The sequence below is a fragment of the Xylocopa sonorina genome, unplaced genomic scaffold (genome assembly GCF_050948175.1).
Source record: "Xylocopa sonorina isolate GNS202 unplaced genomic scaffold, iyXylSono1_principal scaffold0071, whole genome shotgun sequence".
In the NCBI taxonomy this organism is placed as follows: domain Eukaryota; kingdom Metazoa; phylum Arthropoda; class Insecta; order Hymenoptera; family Apidae; genus Xylocopa; species Xylocopa sonorina.
In genome coordinates, this window is record NW_027490142.1 from 126,817 (window position 1) to 142,338 (window position 15,522).

Below are 15,522 nucleotides of genomic sequence, written 5' to 3' on the forward strand. Positions count from 1 at the left end.
TCTATGTTTCGTGATAAGTTATAATATTCATTCCGAAGTTTCATGTAAACCTCGAATTCATTTCACAAGAATGTAAATGCGACTATTGCTTGCTAGGAAATAGCGTTTGCAGATATCTCCACATCGAGGCAATAGGGTTCTAGTGCTTCTTAAGACGCGATATCGCATCTGACTTATATGTTACATGATAAGATATAATGTTCATTGTGAAGTGTCTTGTGTACCTCGTATTCACTTCAAATGAATGTAAATGCGAATCTTCCTCGCTAGGATATAGCGTTTGCAGATGTCTACGTATCGGAGCAATGGAGTTCTAATGCTTCTCAGAACGCGATATCCCATCCCATTTCTATGCTTCATGATAAGATATAATATTCATTGCGAAGTGTCATGTATGCCTCGTATTCACTTCAAAAGAATGCAAATGCGACACTTCCATGCTAGCAAATAGCGTCTGCAGATGTCTACGCGTCGACGCAATAAGGTTCTAATGCTTCTTAAAACGCGATATCGCATCTCACTTCTATGATTCATGATAAGATATAATATTCATTGCGAAGTGTCATGTATACCTCGTATTCACTTCAAAAGAATGTAAATGCGACTATTCCTTGCTAGGAAATAGCGTTTGCAGATGCCTACGTATCGTAGCAATAGAGTTCTAATGCTGCTTAGATCGCGATATCGCATCTCATTTCTATGTTTCGTGATAAGATATAATATTCATTGCGAAGTGTCATGTGCACCTCGTATTCTCTCCAAACGAATGTAAATGCCACACTTCCTTGCTAGGAAATGGCGTATTCAGATGTCTACGTATCGTAGCAATAGAGTTTAATGCTACTTAAATCTAGATATCACATCTCATTTATATGTTTCGTGATAAGTTATAATATTCATTCCGAAGTGTCATGTAAACCTCGAATTCATTTCAAAAGGATGTAAATGCGACTATTGCTTGCTAGGAAATAGCGTTTGCAGATATCTCCACATCGAGGCAATAGGGTTCTAATGCTTCTTAAGACGCGATATCGCATCTGACTTATATGTTACATGATAAGATATAATGTTCATTGTGAAGTGTCATGTGTACCTCGTATTCACTTCAAAAGAATGTAAATGCGAATCTTCCTTGCTAGGAAATAGCGTTTGCAGATGTCTACGTATCGGAGCAATGGAGATCTGATGCTTCTCAAAACGCGATATCGCATCTCATTTCTATGCTTCATGATAAGATATAATATTCATTGCGAAGTGTCATGTATGCCTCGTATTCACTTCAAAAGAATGTAAATGCGAATCTTCCTTGCTAGGAAATAGCGCTTGCAGATGTCTACGTTTCGTAGCAATAGTGTTCTAATGCTTCTCAGAACGCGATTTCGCATCTCATTTCTATGTTTCATGATAAGATATAATATTCATTGCGAAGTGTCATGTATACCTCGTATTCTCTCCAAACGAATGTAAATGCGACACTTCCTTGCTAGGAAATGGCGTATTCAGATGTCTACGTATCGTAGCAATAGAGTACTAATGCTACTTAAATCGCGATATCGCATCTCATTTCTATGTTTCGTGATAAGATATAATATTCACTGCGAGGTGTCATGTACATCTCGTATTCACTTCAAAAGAATGTAAATGCGACACTTCCTTGCTAGGAAATAGCATAGTCAGATGTCTACGTATCGGGGCAATAGGGTTCTAATGCTACTTAAATCGCGATATCGCTTCTCATTTCTATGTTTCGTGATAAGATATAATATTCATTGCGAAGTGTCATGTATACCTCGTATTCTCTCCAAACGAATGTAAATGCGACACTTCCTTGCTAGGAAATGGCGTATTCAGATGTCTACGTATCGTAGCAATAGAGTTCTAATGCTACTTAGATCTCGATATCGCATCTCATTTATATGTTTCGTGATAAGATATAATATTCATCGCGAAGTGTCATGTACACCTCATATTCACTTCAAAAGAATGTAAGTGCGACACTTCCATGCTAGGAAATAGCGTTTGCTGATGTCTCCGCATTGATGCCACAGAGTTCTAATGCTTCTTAAAACGCGATATCGCATCTCTCTTCTATGTTTCATGATAAGATACAATATTCATTGCGAAGTGTCATGTATACCTCGCATTCACTACAAAAGAATGAAAATGCGACACTTCCATGCTAGGAAATACCGTCTGCAGATGTCTACGCGTCGAGGCAATAGAGTTCTAGTGCTTCTTAGATCGCGATATCGCATCTCATTTCTATGTTTCATTATAAGATATAATATTCATTGCGATGTGTCATGTGTACCTCGTATTCACATCAAAAGAATGTAAATGCGACTATTCCTTGCTAGGGCATAGCGTTTGCAGATGCCTACGTATCGTAGCAATAGAGTTCTAATGCTTCTTAGATCGCGATATCGCATCTCATTTTTATGTTTCGTGATAAGTTATAATATTCATTCCGATGTGTCATGTAAACCCCGAATTCATTTCAAAAGAATGTAAATGCGACTATTGCTTGCTAGGGAATAGCGTTTGCAGATGTCTACGTATCGTAGCAATAGCGTTCTAATGCTACTTAAATCTCGATATCGCATCTCATTTATATGTTTCGTGATAAGATATAATATTCATTGCGAAGTGTCATGTATACCTCGTATTCTCTCCAAACGAATGTAAATGCGACACTTCCTTGCTAGGAAATAGCGTATTCAGATGTCTACGTATCGTAGCAATAGAGTTCTAATGCTTCTTAAATCGCGATATCGCATCTCATTCCTATGATTCGTGATAAGATATAATATTCACTGCGAGGTGTCATGTACACCTCGTATTCACTTCAAAAGAATGTAATTGCGGCACTTCCTTGCTAGGAAATAGCGTATTCAGACGTCTACGTATCGTAGCAATAGAGTTCTAATGCTACTTAAATCGCGATATCGCATCTCATTTCTATGTTTCGTGATAAGTTATAATATTCATTCCGAAGTGTCATGTATACCTCGAATTCACATCAAAAGAATGTAAATGCGACTATTCCTTGCTAGGGCATAGCGTTTGCAGATGCCTACGTATCGTAGCAATAGAGTTCTAATGCTTCTTAGATCGCGATATCGCATCTCATTTTTATGTTTCGTGATAAGTTATAATATTCATTCCGAAGTTTCATGTAAACCTCGAATTCATTTCACAAGAATGTAAATGCGACTATTGCTTGCTAGGAAATAGCGTTTGCAGATGTCTACGTATCGTAGCAATAGCGTTCTAATGCTACTTAAATCGCGATATGACACCTCATTTATATGTTTCGTGATAAGTTATAATATTCATTCCGAAGTGTCATGTATACCACGAATTCACATCAAAAGAATGTAAATGCGACTATTCCTTGCTAGGGCATAGAGTTTGCAGATTCCTATGTATCGTAGCAATAGAGTACTAATGCTTCTTAAATCTCGATATCGCATCTCATTTATATGTTTCGTGATAAGTTATAATATTCATTCCGAAGTGTCATGTAAACCTCGAATTCATTTCAAAAGAATGTAAATGCGACTATTGCTTGCTAGGAAATAGCGTTTGCAGATATCTCCACATCGAGGCGATAGGGTTCTAATGCTTCTTAAGGCGCGATATCGCATCTCACTTATATGTTACATGATAAGATGTAATGTTCATTGTGAAGTGTCATGTATACCTCGTATTCACTTCAAAAGAATGCATATGCGAATCTTCCTTGCTAGGAAAAAGATTTTGCAGATGTCTACGTATCGGAGCAATGGAGTTCTAATGCTTCTCAGAACGCGATATCGCATCCCATTTCTATGCTTCATGATAAGATATAATATTCATTGCGAAGTGTCATGTATACCTCGTATTCTCTCCAAACGAATGTAAATGCGACACTTCCTTGCTAGGAAATGGCGTATTCAGATGTCTACGTATCGTAGCAATAGAGTTCTAATGCTACTTAGATCTCGATATCGCATCTCATTTATATGTTTCGTGATAAGATATAATATTCATCGCGAAGTGTCATGTACACCTCATATTCACTTCAAAAGAATGTAAGTGCGACACTTCCATGCTAGGAAATAGCGTTTGCTGATGTCTCCGCATTGATGCCACAGAGTTCTAATGCTTCTTAAAACGCGATATCGCATCTCTCTTCTATGTTTCATGATAAGATACAATATTCATTGCGAAGTGTCATGTATACCTCGCATTCACTACAAAAGAATGAAAATGCGACACTTCCATGCTAGGAAATACCGTCTGCAGATGTCTACGCGTCGAGGCAATAGAGTTCTAGTGCTTCTTAGATCGCGATATCGCATCTCATTTCTATGTTTCATTATAAGATATAATATTCATTGCGAAGTGTCATGTGTACCTCGTATTCACATCAAAAGAATGTAAATGCGACTATTCCTTGCTAGGGCATAGCGTTTGCAGATGCCTACGTATCGTAGCAATAGAGTTCTAATGCTTCTTAGATCGCGATATCGCATCTCATTTTTATGTTTCGTGATAAGTTATAATATTCATTCCGATGTGTCATGTAAACCCCGAATTCATTTCAAAAGAATGTAAATGCGACTATTGCTTGCTAGGGAATAGCGTTTGCAGATGTCTACGTATCGTAGCAATAGCGTTCTAATGCTACTTAAATCTCGATATCGCATCTCATTTATATGTTTCGTGATAAGATATAATATTCATTGCGAAGTGTCATGTATACCTCGTATTCTCTCCAAACGAATGTAAATGCGACACTTCCTTGCTAGGAAATAGCGTATTCAGATGTCTACGTATCGTAGCAATAGAGTTCTAATGCTTCTTAAATCGCGATATCGCATCTCATTCCTATGATTCGTGATAAGATATAATATTCACTGCGAGGTGTCATGTACACCTCGTATTCACTTCAAAAGAATGTAATTGCGACACTTCCTTGCTAGGAAATAGCGTATTCAGACGTCTACGTATCGTAGCAATAGAGTTCTAATGCTACTTAAATCGCGATATCGCATCTCATTTCTATGTTTCGTGATAAGTTATAATATTCATTCCGAAGTGTCATGTATACCTCGAATTCACATCAAAAGAATGTAAATGCGACTATTCCTTGCTAGGGCATAGCGTTTGCAGATGCCTACGTATCGTAGCAATAGAGTTCTAATGCTTCTTAGATCGCGATATCGCATCTCATTTTTATGTTTCGTGATAAGTTATAATATTCATTCCGAAGTTTCATGTAAACCTCGAATTCATTTCACAAGAATGTAAATGCGACTATTGCTTGCTAGGAAATAGCGTTTGCAGATGTCTACGTATCGTAGCAATAGCGTTCTAATGCTACTTAAATCGCGATATGACACCTCATTTATATGTTTCGTGATAAGTTATAATATTCATTCCGAAGTGTCATGTATACCACGAATTCACATCAAAAGAATGTAAATGCGACTATTCCTTGCTAGGGCATAGAGTTTGCAGATTCCTATGTATCGTAGCAATAGAGTACTAATGCTTCTTAAATCTCGATATCGCATCTCATTTATATGTTTCGTGATAAGTTATAATATTCATTCCGAAGTGTCATGTAAACCTCGAATTCATTTCAAAAGAATGTAAATGCGACTATTGCTTGCTAGGAAATAGCGTTTGCAGATATCTCCACATCGAGGCGATAGGGTTCTAATGCTTCTTAAGGCGCGATATCGCATCTCACTTATATGTTACATGATAAGATGTAATGTTCATCGTGAAGTGTCATGTATACCTCGTATTCACTTCAAAAGAATGCATATGCGAATCTTCCTTGCTAGGAAAAAGATTTTGCAGATGTCTACGTATCGGAGCAATGGAGTTCTAATGCTTCTCAGAACGCGATATCGCATCCCATTTCTATGCTTCATGATAAGATATAATATTCTTTGCGAAGTGTCATGTATGCCTCGTATTCACTTCAAAAGAATGTAAATGCGTCACTTCCTTGTTAGGAAATAGCGCATTCAGATGTCTACGTATCGTAGCAATAGAGCTCTAATGCTACTTAAATCGCGATATCGCATCTCATTTCTATGTTTCGTGATAAGATATAATATTCGTTGCGAAGTGTCATGTATACATCGTATTCACTTCAAAAGAATGCAAATGCGACACTTCTATGCTAGCAAATAGCGTCTGCAGATGTCTACGCGTCGACGCAATAAGGTTCTAATGCTTTTTAAAACGCGATATCGCATCTCACTTCTATGATTCATGATAAGATATAATATTCATTGCGAAGTGTCATGTATACCTCGTATTCACTTCAAAAGAATGTAAATGCGACTATTCCTTGCTAGGAAATAGCGTTTGCAGATGCCTAAGTATCGTAGCAATAGAGTTCTAATGCTGCTTAGATCGCGATATCGCATCTCATTTCTACGTTTCGTGATAAGTTATAATATTCATTCCGAAGTGTCATGTATACCTCGAATTCACATCAAAAGAATGTAAATGCGACTATTCCTTGCTAGGGCATAGCGTTTGCAGATGCCTACGTATCGTAGCAATAGAGTTCTAATGCTTCTTAGATCGCGATATCGCATCTCATTTTTATGTCTCGTGATTAGTTATAATATTCATTCCGAAGTGTCATGTAAACCTCGAATTCATTTCACAAGAATGTAAATGCGACTATTGCTTGCTAGGAAATAGCGTTTGCAGATGTCTACGTATCGTAGCAATAGCGTTCTAATGCTACTTAAATCGCGATATGACACCTCATTTATATGTTTCGTGATAAGATATAATATTCATTGCGAAGTGTCATGTATACCACGAATTCACATCAAAAGAATGTAAATGCGACTATTCCTTGCTAGGGCATAGAGTTTGCAGATTCCTATGTATCGTAGCAATAGAGTACTAATGCTTCTTAAATCTCGATATCGCATCTCATTTATATGTTTCGTGATAAGTTATAATATTCATTCCGAAGTGTCATGTAAACCTCGAATTCATTTCAAAAGAATGTAAATGCGACTATTGCTTGCTAGGAAATAGCGTTTGCAGATATCTCCACATCGAGGCGATAGGGTTCTAATGCTTCTTAAGGCGCGATATCGCATCTCACTTATATGTTACATGATAAGATGTAATGTTCATTGTGAAGTGTCATGTATACCTCGTATTCACTTCAAAAGAATGCATATGCGAATCTTCCTTGCTAGGAAAAAGATTTTGCAGATGTCTACGTATCGGAGCAATGGAGTTCTAATGCTTCTCAGAACGCGATATCGCATCCCATTTCTATGCTTCATGATAAGATATAATATTCTTTGCGAAGTGTCATGTATGCCTCGTATTCACTTCAAAAGAATGTAAATGCGTCACTTCCTTGTTAGGAAATAGCGTATTCAGATGTCTACGTATCGTAGCAATAGAGCTCTAATGCTACTTAAATCGCGATATCGCATCTCATTTCTATGTTTCGTGATAAGATATAATATTCGTTGCGAAGTGTCATGTATACATCGTATTCACTTCAAAAGAATGCAAATGCGACACTTCCATGCTAGCAAATAGCGTCTGCAGATGTCTACGCGTCGACGCAATAAGGTTATAATGCTTCTTAAAACGCGATATCGCATCTCACTTCTATGATTCATGATAAGATATAATATTCATTGCGAAGTGTCATGTATACCTCGTATTCACTTCAAAAGAATGTAAATGCGACTATTCCTTGCTAGGAAATAGCGTTTGCAGATGCCTAAGTATCGTAGCAATAGAGTTCTAATGCTGCTTAGATCGCGATATCGCATCTCATTTCTATGTTTCGTGATAAGTTATAATATTCATTCCGAAGTGTCATGTATACCTCGAATTCACATCGAAAGAATGTAAATGCGACTATTCCTTGCTAGGGCATAGCGTTTGCAGATGCCTACGTATCGTAGCAATAGAGTTCTAATGCTTCTTAGATCGCGATATCGCATCTCCTTTTTATGTCTCGTGATTAGTTATAATATTCATTCCGAAGTGTCATGTAAACCTCGAATTCATTTCACAAGAATGTAAATGCGACTATTGCTTGCTAGGAAATAGCGTTTGCAGATGTCTACGTATCGTAGCAATAGCGTTCTAATGCTACTTAAATCGCGATATGACACCTCATTTATATGTTTCGTGATAAGATATAATATTCATTGCGAAGTGTCATGTATACCTCGTATTCTCTCCAAACGAATGTAAATGCGACACTTCCTTGCTAGGAAATGGCGTATTCAGATGTCTACGTATCGTAGCAATAGAGTTTAATGCTACTTAAATCTCGATATCGCACCTCATTTATATGTTTCGTGATAAGTTATAATATTCATTCCGAAGTGTCATGTAAACCTCGAATTCATTTCAAAAGGATGTAAATGCGACTATTGCTTGCTAGGAAATAGCGTTTGCAGATATCTCCACATCGAGGCAATAGGGTTCTAATGCTTCTTAAGACGCGATATCGCATCTGACTTATATGTTACATGATAAGATGTAATGTTCATTGTGAAGTGTCATGTGTACCTCGTATTCACTTCAAAAGAATGTAAATGCGAATCTTCCTTGCTAGGAAATAGCGTTTGCAGATGTCTACGTATCGGAGCAATGGAGATCTGATGCTTCTCAAAACGCGATTTCGCATCTCATTTCTATGTTTCATGATAAGATATAATATTCATCGCGAAGTGTCATGTACACCTCGTATTCACTTCAAAAGAATGTAAGTGCGACACTTCCATGCTAGGAAATAGCGGTTGCTGATGTCTCCGCATCGATGCCACTGAGTTCTAATGCTTCTTAAAACGCGATATCGCATCTCTCTTCTATGTTTCATGATAAGAAACAATATTCATTGCGAAGTGTCATGTATACCTCGCATTCACTACAAAAGAATGAAAATGCGACACTTTCATGCTAGGAAATAGCGTCTGCAGATGTCTACGCGTCGAGGCAATAGAGTTCTAGTGCTTCTTATATCGCGATATCGCATCTCATTTCTATGTTTCATTATAAGATATAATATTAATTGCGAAGTGTCATGTATACCGCGTATTCACTTCAAAAGAATGTAAATGCGACTATTCCTTGCTAAGAAATAGCGTTTGCAGATGCCTACGTATCGTAGCAATAGAGTTCTAATGCTACTTAAATCGCGATATCGCATCTCATTTCTATGTTTCGTGATAAGTTATAATATTCATTCCGAAGTGTCATGTATACCTCGAATTCACATCAAAAGAATGTAAATGCGACTATTCCTTGCTAGGGCATAGCGTTTGCAGATGCCTACGTATCGTAGCAACAGAGTTCTAATGCTTCTTAGATTGCGATATCGCATCTCATATTTATGTTTCGTGATAAGTTATAATATTCATTCCGAAGTTTCATGTAAACCTCGAATTCATTTCACAAGAATGTAAATGCGACTATTGCTTGCTAGGAAATAGCGTTTGCAGATGTCTACGTATCGTAGCAATAGCGTTCTAATGCTACTTAAATCGCGATATGACACCTCATTTATATGTTTCGTGATAAGTTATAATATTCATTCCGAAGTGTCATGTATACCACGAATTCATATCAAAAGAATGTAAATGCGACTATTCCTTGCTAGGGCATAGAGTTTGCAGATTCCTATGTATCGTAGCAATAGAGTACTAATGCTTCTTAAATCTCGATATCGCATCTCATTTATATGTTTCGTGATAAGTTATAATATTCATTCCGAAGTGTCATGTAAACCTCGAATTCATTTCAAAAGAATGTAAATGCGACTATTGCTTGCTAGGAAATAGCGTTTGCAGATATCTCCACATCGAGGCGATAGGGTTCTAATGCTTCTTAAGGCGCGATATCGCATCTCACTTATATGTTACATGATAAGATATAATGTTCATTGTGACGTGTCATGTATACCTCGTATTCACTTCAAAAGAATGCATATGCGAATCTTCCTTGCTAGGAAAAAGATTTTGCAGATGTCTACGTATCGGAGCAATGGAGTTCTAATGCTTCTCAGAACGCGATATCGCATCCCATTTCTATGCTTCATGATAAGATATAATATTCTTTGCGAAGTGTCATGTATGCCTCGTATTCACTTCAAAAGAATGTAAATGCGTCACTTCCTTGTTAGGAAATAGCGTATTCAGATGTCTACGTATCGTAGCAATAGAGTTCTAATGCTTCTTAGATCGCGATATCGCATCTCATTTTTATGTCTCGTGATTAGTTATAATATTCATTCCGAAGTGTCATGTAAACCTCGAATTCATTTCACAAGAATGTAAATGCGACTATTGCTTGCTAGGAAATAGCGTTTGCAGATGTCTACGTATCGTAGCAATAGCGTTCTAATGCTACTTAAATCGCGATATGACACCTCATTTATATGTTTCGTGATAAGATATAATATTCATTGCGAAGTGTCATGTATACCTCGTATTCTCTCCAAACGAATGTAAATGCGACACTTCCTTGCTAGGAAATGGCGTATTCAGATGTCTACGTATCGTAGCAATAGAGTTTAATGCTACTTAAATCTCGATATCGCATCTCATTTATATGTTTCGTGATAAGTTATAATATTCATTCCGAAGTGTCATGTATACCTCGAATTCACTTCAAAGGAATCTAAATGTGACACTTCCATGCTAGGAAACAGCCCTTGCAGATATCTCCGCATTGAGGCAATAGAGTCCTGATGCTTCTTAAGACGCGATATCGCATCTCACTTATATGTTACATGATAAGATATAATGTTCATTCTGAAGTGTCATGTATACCTCGTATTCACTTCAAAAGAATGCAAATGCGAATCTTCTTTGCTAGGAAATAGCGTATTCAGATGTCTACGTATCGTAGCATTAGAGTTCTAATGCTACTTAAATCGCGACATCGCATCTCATTCCTATGTTTCGTGGTAAGATATAATATTCACTGCGAGGTGTCATGTACACCTCGTATTCACTTCAAAAGAATGTAATTGCGACACTTCCTTGCTAGGAAATAGCGTATTCAGATGTCTACGTATCGTGGCAATAGAGTTCTAATGCTACTTAAATCGCGATATCGCATCTCATTCCTATGTTTCGTGATAAGATATAATATTTACTGCGAGGTGTCATGTACAACTCGTATTCACTTCAAGAGAATGTAAATGCGACTATTGCTTGCTAGGGAATAGCGTTTGCAGATGTCTACGTATCGTAGCAATAGCGTTCTAATGCTACTTAAATCTCGATATCGCATCTCATTTATATGTTTCGTGATAAGATATAATATTCATCGCGAAGTGTCATGTACACCTGGTATTCACTTCAGAAGAATGTAAGTGCGACACTTCCATGCTAGGAAATAGCGTTTGCTGATGTCTCCGCATCGATGCCATAGAGTTCTAATGCTTCTTAAAACGCGATATCGCATCTCTCTTCTATGTTTCATGATAAGATATAATATTCATTGCGAAGTGTCATGTATACCTCGTATTCACTTCAAAAGAATGTAAATGCGACTATTGCTTGCTAGGGAATAGCGTTTGAAGATGTCTACGTATCGTAGCAATAGCGTTCTAATGCTACTTAAATCTCGATATCGCATCTCATTTATATGTTTCGTGATAAGATATAATATTCATCGCGAAGTGTCATGTACACCTGGTATTCACTTCAAAAGAATGTAAGTGCGACACTTCCATGCTAGGAAATAGCGTTTGCTGATGTCTCCGCATCGATGCCATAGAGTTCTAATGCTTCTTAAAACGCGATATCGCATCTCTCTTCTATGTTTCATGATAAGATATAATATTCATTGCGAAGTGTCATGTATACCTCGTATTCACTTCAAAAGAATGTAAATGCGACACATCCATTCTAGGAAACAGCGTCTGCAGATGTCTACGCGTCGAGGTAATAAGGTTCTAATGCTTCTTAAAACGCGATATCGCATCTCACCTCTATGATTCATGATAAGATATTATATTCATTTCGAACTGTCATGTATACCTCGTATTCACTTCAAAAGAATGTATGTGCGACTATTCGTTGCTAGGAAATAGCGTTTGCAGATGCCTAAGGATCGTAGCAATAGAGTTCTAATGCTGCTTAGATCGCGATATCGCATCTCATTTCTATGTTTCGTGATAAGTTACAATATTCATTCCGAAGTGTCATGTAAACCTCGAATTCATTTCAAAAGAATGTAAATGCGACTATTGCTTGCTAGGAAATAGCGTTTGCTGATATCTCCACATCGAGGCAATAGGGTTCTAATGCTTCTTAAGACGCGATATCGCATCTGACTTATATGTTGCATGATAAGATATAATGTTCATTGTAAAGTGTCATGTATACCTCGTATTCACTTCAAAAGAATGTAAATGCGAATCTTCCTTGCTAGGAAATAGCGTATTCAGATGTCTATGTATCGTAGCAATAGAGTTCTAATGCTACTTAAATCTCGATATCGCATTTCATTTATATGTTTCGTGATAAGTTATAATATTCATTCCGAAAAGTCATGTAAACCTCGAATTCATTTCAAAAGAATGTAAATGCGACTATTGCTTGCTAGGAAATAGCGTTTGCAGATATCTCCACATCGAGGCAATAGGGTTCTAATGCTTCTTAAGACGCGATATCGCATCTCACTTATATGTTACATGATAAGATATAATGTTCATTGTGAAGTGTCATGTATACCTCGTATTCACTTCAAAAGAATGCAAATGCGAATCTTCCTTGCTAGGAAAAAGCTTTTGCAGATGTCTACGTATCGGAGCAATGGTGTTCTAATGCTTCTCAGAACGCGATATCGCATCTCATTTCTATACTTCATGATAAGGTATAATATTCATTGCGAAGTGTCATGTATGCCTCGTATTCACTTCAAAAGAATGTAAATGCGAATCTTCCTTGCTAGGAAATAGCGCTTGCAGATGTCTAGGTTTCGTAGCAATAGTGTTCTAATGCTTCTCAAAACGCGATATCGCATCTCATTTCTATGCTTCATGATAGGATATAATATTCATTGCGAAGTGTTATGTATACCTCGTATTCACTTCAAAAGAATGTAAATGCGACTACTCCTTGCTAGGAAATAGCGTTTGCAGATGCCAACGTATCGTAGCAATAGAGTTCTGATGCTGCTTAGATCGCGATATCGCATCTCATTTCTATGTTTCGTGATAAGTTATAATATTCATTCCGAAGTGTCATGTATACCTCGAATTCACATCAAAAGAATGTAAATGCGACTATTCCTTGCTAGGGCATAGCGTTTGCAGATGCCTACGTATCGTAGCAATAGGGTTCTAATGCTTCGAAGATCGCGATATCGCATCTCATTATTGTGTTTCGCGATAAGTTATAATATTCATTCCGAAGTGTCATGTAAACCTCGAATTCATTTCACAAGAATGTAAATGCGACTATTGCTTGCTAGGAAATAGCGTTTGCAGATGTCTACGTATCGTAGCAATAGAGTTCTAATGCTTCTTAAGTCGCGATATCGCATCTCATTTCTGTGCTTCATTATAAGATATAATATTCATTGCGAAGTGTCATGTACACCTCGTATTCACATCAAAAGAATGTAAATCCGACTATTCCTTGCTAGGGCATAGCGTTTGCAGATACCTACGTATCGTAGCAATAGAGTGCTTATGCTTCTCAGATCGCGATATCGCATCTCATTATTATGTTTCGTGATAAGTTATAATATTCATTCCGAAGTGTTATGTATACCTCGAATTCACTTCAAAAGAATTTAAATGCGACATTTCCATGCTAGGAAATAGCCCTTGCAGATATCTCCGCATTGAGGCAGTAGAGTCCTAATGCTTCTTACAACGAGATGTCGCATTTCATTTCTATGTATCGTGATAAGATATAATTTTCATCGCGAAGTGTCATGTACACCTCGTACTCACTTCAAAAGAATGTAAGTGCGACACTTCCATGCTAGGATATAGCGTTTGCTGATGTCTCCGCGTCGATGCCATAGAGTTCTAATGCTTCTTAAAACGCGATATCGCATCTCTCTTCTATGTTTCATGATAAGATACAATATTCATTGCGAAGTGTCATGTATACCTCGCATTCACTACAAAAAAATGAAAATGCGACACTTCCATGCTAGGAAATAGCGTCTGGAGATGTCTACGCGTCGAGGCAATAGAGTTCTAGTGCTTCTTAGATCGCGATATCGCATCTCATTTCCATGTTTCATTATAAGATATGATATTCATTGCGAAGTGTCATGTGTACCTCGTATTCACATCAAAAGAATGTAAATGCGACACTTCCATACTAGGAAATTGCGTTTGCAGATATCTCCGCATCGAGGCAATAGTGTTCTAATGCTTCTGAAGACGCGATATCGCATCTCACTTTTATGTTACATGATAAGATATAATATTCATTGCGAAGTGTCATGTATACCTCGTATTCACTTCAAAAGAATGTAAGTGCGACACTTCCATGCTAGGAAATGGAGTTTGCAGATGTCTCCGCATCGAGGCCATAGACTTCTAATGCTTCTTAATACGCGATATCGCATCCCTCTTCTGTGTTTCATGATAAGATATAATATTCAATGCGAAGTGTCATGTATACCTCGTATTCACTACAAAAGAATGTAAATGTGACTACTGCTTGCTAGGAAATAGCGTTTGCAGATGTCTACGTATCGTAACAATAGAGTTCTAATGCTACTTAAATCGCGATATCGCATCTCATTTGTATGTTTCGTGATAAGATATAATATTCATTCCGAAGTGTCATGTACACCTCGAATTCACTTCAAAAGAATGTAAATGCGACACTTCCATGCTAGGAAATAGCGTTTGCAGATATCTCCACATCGAGATAATAGGGTTCTAATGCTTCTTAAGACGCGATATCGCATCTCACTTATATGTTACATGATAAGATATAATGTTCATTGCGAAGTGTCATGTATACCTCGTATTCACTTCAAAAGAATGTAAATGCGAATCTTCCTTGCTAGGAAATAGCGTTTGCAGATGTCTACGTATCGTAGCAATGGAGTTCTAATGCTTCTCAAATCGCGATATCACATCTCATTTCTATGCTTCAAGATAAGATATAATATTCATTGCGATGTGTCATGTATACCTCGTATTCACTTCAAAAGAATGTAAATGCGTATCTTCCTTGCTAGGAAATAGCGCTTGCAGATGTCTACGTTACATAGCAATAGTGTTCCAATGCTTCTCAAAACGCGATATCGCATCTCATTTCTATGCTTCATGATAAGATATAATATTCATTGCGAAGTGTCATGTATACCTCGTACTCACTTCAAACGAATGTAAATGCGACTATTCCTCGTTAGGAAATAGCGTTTGCAGATGCCTACGTATCGTAGAAATTGAGTTCTAATGCTGCTTAGATCGCGATATCGCATCTCATTTATATGTTCCATTATAAGATATAATATTCATTGCGAAGT